Source organism: Neovison vison, chromosome 4, assembly GCF_020171115.1.
Source record: "Neovison vison isolate M4711 chromosome 4, ASM_NN_V1, whole genome shotgun sequence".
In the NCBI taxonomy this organism is placed as follows: Eukaryota; Metazoa; Chordata; class Mammalia; order Carnivora; family Mustelidae; genus Neogale; species Neogale vison.
The window spans coordinates 174,292,520-174,301,428 of NC_058094.1; the positions used below are offsets into that span (position 1 = coordinate 174,292,520).

The following is an 8,909-nucleotide window of genomic DNA, read 5'->3' on the forward strand; positions in this document are numbered from 1 at the left end:
ACGTTCAAGTGTCCCAGAAGTGTTCAGTGTCAGTTTGTTCTCTTTTGAACTTCACCTCTACGTTGTTTGGTGGCATTGGACAAATCACTTCAATTTCTATTGCCTCAGTTTCTCTGTATATAAATGTGGGCTAACATTGCACACCCTTAACAAATCCAAATAGCATCTGAGGTAAAAAGTTGGAAAGACTCAACCTGGGCCTATAAAGTGTATTTACAGCTCCCTGGAGCAAGGCAGGTTGGAGCTAAAAGTATCATTACTTTTGTCGTTAGAAAGTCAGAATCTATCCTCCATCATGTTTTAAGACTTTGAAAGAGCTCTTTGTTTTTCTGCCTAAGCTTTGGCCCACAGGGGGAAATATTCTGTCTTTCAAAAGGTTTCTTTCATAAACAGGTCATTCTTTTTAAGTGGGTTTCACTGACTATGTTTATTAACATGTAGTAACACTTAAGGGAGGTTTCATTTGGTACTGGGAATCAAGCAGTGTGGGCAGCCTGCCACCCCTTAGCCTAAAAAGAAATATTGTCTAGAACAAGGCCCGAGGCACTGAGAGAGGCCAACACCGACGCAGGTTGCTGCTTGGGTCTTGCGTCACTCGAACCAAGCAGAGCAAACAATGATGGGTGTCCCACAGAGCCCTCATCCCAGACAGCGGGTGGCCAGCGGGTGAAACTTTTCTTAGTCACTGAAATGATTTCACCGGAGAGAAATCTGTGTCAATAAAGGAGAAGATGAAGATATTCGAGTTGATAAACAGCACCAAATTTAATTCAACAAGCTGTCTTTCCATGTTTCTTTCTGTCCATGTGGTTGAACTTTCCCTCCGTTATGTAAGTTAAACATCTCCATTTTTAATGTATGTCATAACTGAGTCTGTTAACTCTTCCTGTTATTTTCCTCTGATTTCACATCTCACTATTTTTTTTAAGATCTTATTTATTTGACAGAGAGAGAGAGAGATCACAAGTAGGCAGAGAGGCAGGCAATGGAGGGGGAAGCAGGCTCCCTGCTGAACAGAAAGCCTGATGTGGGGCTCGATCCCGGGACCCTGGGATCATGACCTGAGCTGAAGGCAGAGGCTTAACCCACTGAGCCACCCAGGTGCCCCTCACTACTTGTCTTATTTGGTCATTTTATTCCCCTCACAAAGAATAAAAATCCTTTTGGTGAAGGCCTTCTTGAGAGATTTCTGGGCCTTAATAAATCTTACTGGAGGGTCACCCATTAAATTCCTTACAAAGATAAAATCAGGTTAGGATATACCTCCAGAGCAGTCTTGATTAAAGACAGTGAGTCAGGAAGGGCGACTTGCTGCTCGAGAGGTGTATGGGAAAAGGAAGGCCAATCACATTGGCCTCCATAGTGGCAGAAGGAATGAATGGAGGTGACCAGCTGGGAAAGACTTTCCTTCCCCTCCTCTCCACAGGGACTCTGCCTCTGAGTGCTCTGGAAGACCAGCAAAGCCTAGTGCTTGAAGCAAGTGTTCTGCTTTAATGTAAGGGTACGTACTGCCTGTCCTCTCAAGCTCTAACACCTTCAAGCTTCATTCCAGAATAATGCAATTTTGCCCTGTCATATGCACTCAGAAACTGACAGAAGATTTATTATAAAGCCAGGGAATTAAACTCGGACCAATATCTGGGGCAACACCCTCCCAGGGCTTGATGAAGATCTTCAGAAGTCCTGAGCATTAAAGATGATGCTTCCCACGCTGCCCCCATACCATATGCATTATCACTTTTTTTAAAGGTCTAAACCTAGAAGAAAAAGGAATTTCAGCAAATCTCAGACTCTTCCTATGATAATACTGCAGTGCATTTCCTGAAACATCATTATTTTTTTCTATTTGTCTGTGTCTCTATGTGCTGGTGATCTAAGCACATGCTCAGTGTGTCTCTTGGGGATTTTATCCCTGCCTCTGCCCCACCTGTGTACCCACCAAACATGTTTCACTTGTTTGGTTTGGTTATTTGTATCACAAGTTTTTCCTTTGGGACGATCATGTTTAATGTGATCTTCTCTCTCTTGAAGGAACTGTGAAGAAGCAGGAGTAGGTTTTTCTAACATTTTAAATATAAAATCAGGGCGCCTGGGTGGCTCAGTGGGTTAAGCCGCTGCCTTCGGCTCGGGTCATGATCTCAGGGTCCTGGGATCAAGTCCCACATCGGGCTCTCTGCTCAGCAGGGGGCCTGCTTCCTCCTCTCTCTCTCTGCCTGCCTCTCTGCCTACTTGTGATCTCTCTCTGTCAAATAAATAAATTTTAAATATAAAATCAATGTATTCATTTAAGACACACTTCTTGAGCACTCCAAGGAGAACACAGGAAGTCAACCACATTTACAAGGATAGTTAAGGCTTGGGACAAAGCCACATGTGGACAAGGGCATGAAAAACCAGAAGTGAGCTTTGTGAACAAGGCATGTGACTATTCAAGATGTAGAGAAAAGTACCTTCAAGGGACTGTATTAGTCTGTTCAAGCAGCTATAACAAAATGCCATAGTCTAGGTGGCTTAAAGAATGGAATTTTTTTTTCTCACAGTTCTGAAGACTGGCAAGTCTAAGATGAAGGTACAGCCCAGCTCAGGTCCTAGTAGGAGCCCTCTTCCTGGCTTGTAGATGGCTGTCTGCCTGCTGTATGTTCAGAGGGTGGAGAGAAAGAGGGATCTTTCTCAGGTCTCTAATTCTAAAGTCACTAATCCCATCAGAGGGATTCAAACCCTCATGACCTCATCTAAACTTAAATTACCTCCCCAAGGCCCAACATCCTACCATTATCACACTGGGGATTAGGCCTTCAACCTTAGAATTTGGAGGGAAAGCAAACATCAGTCGGTAATAGGGATGGAGACGGAGAAAACACGGAACATTGAGGACTGAGAAGAGACCCACAAGACTCAACAGCAAGGTACAAAATGGAGCTCCAGTAACAGTGAAGCTGGCACCATATTAGGAGTTGTCCTCAACGCTTTCACAGCAATTTTTATTTTTTCTGAGAGGAATAGCCAACAAAAGAAGAACTTTAGGCAAGGCACAACACTGTCACTTGAGTTTTACAGAAATCATCCTGACCCAGTGCCTGTGAGAGTAGCTCAGAAGAGAGAAGTAAGAAAGGAAAACAGTTAGGATGTCACTAATCTATCTTAGTAGAGAGTTGGCTACTACTCTTTAAGAAAACTTCGTACCAATTTTTAAAAAGTCACTGAGTCACCATTGGTAGAGGAATTAGAAGAAAGGGACTTCTCTGAGCAACACAGCCCTGCAGACACATGGCTTGAAAAAGAGCCCCTTTGTGACAAGAAAGATTGCCCTTCCTCCCACAAGAGGCCGACTTGTGCCAGGTGCAGGGCTGAGTCCTGGTTGCAGCCCCACTGGCCCTCCTGCCCAGGCATCCTGGCACAGAATGCAGACCACACCGATGTATGGACAGTGATGGTGGTAAGAGAGAGAATATGGGACTGAGTACCTGAAAGACTGTGGGACACCAAGCTGCCTAAGATAACTCTGAGTCCCTAGCTTGGATTTCTGAGTACAAGCTACTGAATCTAGACTTAACACAGTGACCTTAAGATGACCAAGACATCCAAATAGAATATAATATGACCATCATATGTCTATCAGATATGATCTCCTTGTACTAGCCTGTAAGGTCTCTGGGAACAAAGGTTGTATTATTTGGGGCTGCCAAATACTGTTGTAGAGAATTCACCTCACAGAAGCATGAGGCTCTAGAAGTGATTCTCAGTTCACACCACCGAGTGAATAAATAAGTCAAATGAAGCTAGGGGGGGGACTCGACATGAAAGCTTTCACCCCTTATGAAAGATCATCGAACCAAACCTCAATTTCTTATCTAATCATACATAAATTTCAACCAGGGCTTGCGATGTGTGTCTTTTTACCAGACTGGACACTGGGAGGTAGATGGGGAAAATGGGGTAAAGGAAACAAATACCGTCAGGTTAGGGGAACGATAGCATAATCAGATCACTTGGTAATTTTAAGAACACATTACGGTCAGCTACCTAAAAATAGAGGGGATGGGCGGAGACAAGGAAAGACATGGGGCAGAAAAATGAGAAAGCAGAAGAGGGAGAAACACTCCTGTCTGTTCCATAGTTTTCATTCCCATTTTCTTCTTGGAGTAAGGAACAACCACTGCAGAATACCTTGCTAGTTCTTTACTTCCCTCTTCCCACCTCCCTACAGGTTCTTCCTCCCAAACATCAGTGTTTTCGAGGGGAGGGAGGATAAGGTTCAGGGAACAGATACTAGAAATTGGATGGGTGAGAGTATCTCCATGTTCAATGTCCACACAGTGTCCATCTACCAAGTTGACAGAACTGTCACTATCAACAGCTGCTGCCTTTAAAGAACGACATTCCAGGGGCACTTGGGTGGCTCAGTGGGTTAAGCTTCTGCCTTCGGCTCAAGTCATGATCTCAGGGTCCTAGGATCGGACCCCACATCAGGCTCTCTGCTCAGCGGGGAGCTGCCTCTCCCTCTCCCTCTGCCTGTTGCTCCCCTTGCTTGTTCTCTCTCTCTCTCTCTCTCTCTCTGTCGAATAAATAAATAAAATCTTGGGCGCCTGGGTGGCTCAGTGGGTTAAGCCGCTGCCTTCGGCTCAGGTCATGATCTCAGGGTCCTGGGATTGAGGCCCACATCGGGCTCTCTGCTCAGCAGGGAGCCTGCTTCCTCCTCTCTCTCTCTGCCTGCCTCTCTGCCTGCTTGTGGTCTCTCTCTGTCAAATAAATAAATAAAATCTTTAAAAATAAATAAATAAATATATATATAAAATCTTTAAAAAAAAAAAAAAGACATCCTGTTACGTCAGCAATAACCGGGCTGGACCAAGGCACAAGAGACAAGGACTTCAAATCACATGCTCTGATAATATCCCGTGTTTCTCTGGACCTCTGGCTTCTCACCACAAAAAGGAGGGGCAGTATATCTGAAAGAAACAGTCTAAATCGACTTCCTTGCTTTCGGCCATCTGGTCCATTTCCTGCTGTCGTGAAGCATCCATTACTGAGGAAGAACCCAACTTGCTGTTGTTTAACTACATTCACTGGCTGACACGTGGTGAGGTTTTAGTCATCCAAGACACATTCAGTTCCTTAGGGGGTGGGGCAAGGAGGATCATGATTATTGGATCACAAAGATCCAGAATCGCCAAAGCAAACTTGAAAAAGAACAACAAAGTGGGAGGTCTCACACTACTTGATTTTGAAACTTACTACCAATGGAAATGTTCTTTTAGGATAAAAATTGAGTATGAGGGGCTCTGTGGGCCTGCGATGGGAGCCTCTGGCAGAAATCGGTGGTTCATAAAGTTTAGGTTCCAACTAAGCTTCAGTTTTCTTATAAACAGAGAGACGCAAATGCAGGGAGGGGACTTGAGGAAGTGAGTCACTTTTCGAGTTTCCTCACAAGAGGGCAGTGCTGCTTTAGAGTTCTAGCCTGTGCCCCGGAAAGGGCTGGGGGGCCAGACTGGCGGCAGACCCCCAATGTTTATCCCAATTTAGGAATAACTAAAGATTTTTGTTGTGTTCCGGGCCGCATTATAAGGAAAATTTTAGCAAAAGTTACCTTTTATCTTCCCAGAAATTGACGGAGTGATCCTGAAATAATAAATAGCCACATATTCTCTTGCTTAGTGAATCTCTTTAGATGACCTGCACTTCACAGGCACTTTTTGGAGGTTGGAAAAGTTAATGAGAGACACATAAGTGCTTAGTACACTCAGTAGCCTTGAGACACGGAACCTATCCTCAGGGGTTAGCTAAGATATATTTAACAGAACCATATTTTATGGAACTAATTTATTTTAAATTATATAAATCTTATAAACCTGACTATGTGGACCAAGAGAAATTACTAATTAAGCTTCATGATTATAGTGACTGAAGTCTGAAGAATAAGATGTTTTCCAAAATGCTCTTTTTGGAAATGAATGTTTTAGTGTGCCTCTATTAATACACACCAGCCAAGAATTTCTCACCCATAACTTACTACAAAATGTGTGTGTGTGTGTTCTGCCTCTTCTAATGAGATTAAACATAATTTCAGAACTATGACATCAAATCTGGAACAGTCATCAAAATATTGCCTATGTGGTCTTAATGTTCCCTCTAAATTCTTCTTGTCACAATAATCATATTTTCTGTTAAACCAAATTTGAGAGTAAATTTCTGAGAGCTATTTTAGTCCAATTGAAAGTTCATTCTTGAACAGAAAAGAATGTGCTCACTAGCAATTAACAACCCAAAATATAAGTTAAACTAAGAAAACAACTCCAGGGGCACTTGGCTAGCTCAGTCAGAGAAACATGCAACTATCGATCCCAGGGCAATGAGTTCAAGCCCCATGTTGGGGATACAGATTACTTAAATAAACAAATAAATCTTTTTTAAAAAAAAAAAAAAAGAAAGAGAAAACAACTCCATTTATAATAGAATCAAAACTAAAATATTTAGGAATATATTTAACATAAGAATTTTTTTTAATTGCAAGGCTTATACACCAAAACTGCAAAATATTACCAGAAATTGAAAAGGCCTTTACTAAATAAAAAATGTCCCAAGTTCATGGATCAGAAGATATTAAGATCTTCTGAGTTTGTTAAGATGGCAAAACTCCATAAATTCATCTTCAGATTCACCACAGTTCCTATAAAAAAAACCTCAGCTGGCTTTTTTGCAGAAATTGACATGCTCATACTAAAATTCATATAGACATGCAAGGGATCCAGAATCGCCAAAGCAAACTTGAAAAAAAACAAAGTTGGAGGTCTCACACTACTTGATTTTGAAACTTACTACAAAGCTACAGTAATCTGGACTGTGGTTTTGGCATAAGGATAGACATATAGATTAATAGAAAAAAATTGAGAACCCAGAAGTATACCCATACATTATGATCAACTGATTTTTGACAAGGGTCCTAAGGAAATTCAGTGAGGGAAGAAAAATGTTTTCAACAAATAGTGCTTGGACAACTGTTATCCACATTCAAAATAATGAATTTGGACCCTATTTCACACCATATACAAAATTAATTAAAAATTGATTAAAATGTAAGAGTTAGAACAGCACACATGCTAAAAGAAAACATAGGTATACAACTCTGTGATCTTGAATTAGGCAATGGTTTCTTTTCTTTTTTTTTAGGCAATGGTTTCTAAGATATAACATCAAAGCAGCATAAGGCAAGGCATGAAAGAAAAAAAAAAGATGCATAAATAGACAATAAAATTTTTAAAAGTTTGTGCTTCAAAGGGAACTATCAAGAAAATGAGAGAGCAACCCACAGGAGAAAAATTAATATATGAGATATCTGATAAGGATCTAATGGCCGTAATACATAAAGCGCCCTTAGAACTCAACAATTAAAAGAGAAACAATCCAAATTTTGAATGGGCAAAGGTTTTGAATGGAGATTCCTCTAAAAAATATATACAAATGACCAATAAGTACATGAAAAAATGCCCAACATGATTAGTCATTAGGGAAATGAAAATCAAAACCACAAGAAGATACACTTCAGGCCCATTAAGATGGCTATAATAATAATTTTTTAAAAAAACAATAACGGGGTGGTGTGCCGCATGACCTCACCCCCCCTGGGGTGAGGAGAGTAAGGGTCCCCTATCCCATTTGATCCTTTGCCCATCCCTCTGCCAGCCGGTATCAGCCTGAGCTCAGCCTTCTCATCACCAGTAGTTGAAGGAGGAACCACTCCACAGACCCTAACTGGTGAGAGGGGGACCCCATCCCCTGTCTCCAGGAGGAACCAGATACTGTGGTAGCATTTGGAGATTTCAATATACAAGACAAATTCCCTGTCCTTATGAAGTATATACATTCTAATGGGGGTGACAGGCCTCAGGAAAGCAAGTTGGAGATGAAGTATATCACATTTTTTACGACATGAGAGTTGGGATGTGCTCCACACCAGAAGAAATCGAGAAAAGAAAGAAGGCTGTCGTTTTTTTGTGTCAGGGCAGACCAAAAGTGCATCAGTGTATGAGAAGGGAAAGAAATCTTAGTCAGAGATGTTGGTGTATCCTTAACTGATCCTTTCAAGCATTATTTGGAAATGCTTCTTGAAAAAGATGTCACTATACTTTGTACGATGCAAGCTTTGAAACCAAGGAATCCGGAAAAGAGCCGTTGGTGGGTGTTTTTTGGCGTGTGCTCAATTTCCAGACCTGAGGCGGCAGTTATGGCCCTGCCTCCATCCTTGGACCTTCGAGTTGAGAGAAGCAAGAGTCTGAGAGACACAGCGACTGCTCTGTTCCTGGTGGGAGGAGCAGACCAGCGCACCAGAACTAGCTCCTCGGAAAAGCAAAGCGATCTATGCGAGCTCCAAGGAGACAATCAAAAAGAAATTTCAAGGCATAAAACACGAATGTCAAACAAATGGGCCAGAAGACCTCAATCAGGCTTGTGTTGCCAAAAAGCCAGGTGGCCCCTCCACTGTAGCTGTTGAAGGGTGCCCTATAGACCATCGTTCAGTGCCACAAACTGAAAGCTTCCATGTCCAGGGTTATCTTTTTCCTGAAGAAGTAAAACAATATGTTTAGGCCAGGATCTCCCTGAAGGGTCTCCCTGTCTGGTCATGTGTTAGAGTAAACTAAACAGTCTATAAATAGTGGCAAATGGTCCTAAATAAATCTAAAATCTGAAGAGGTATTGGTGTGAAATTACATTCTTACTGGCCGAATGCCTGTTTTGATGAGTTGGCTTGTAGGGTTTTTGTTAAACTCGTGATTTTTAATAATGCAGTCATTATTAACTGCATAATGCAGTAATTATTAACCCAGCACAAGACCGTATGAAGAGAATTACTGCATCTTTTCACATCAGCAGAAACTTTGTTTATTTTACTTAGAGAATGGGTCATAATCTTG

The 8,909-nt window shown here is 41.8% G+C and overlaps 1 pseudogene; it reads left to right on the top strand.

The window, feature by feature from the left end:
* Nucleotides 1–7,911: 7,911 nt before the first annotated feature.
* Nucleotides 7,912–8,582, top strand: LOC122905418 (annotated as a pseudogene).
* Nucleotides 8,583–8,909: the final 327 nt, after the last annotated feature.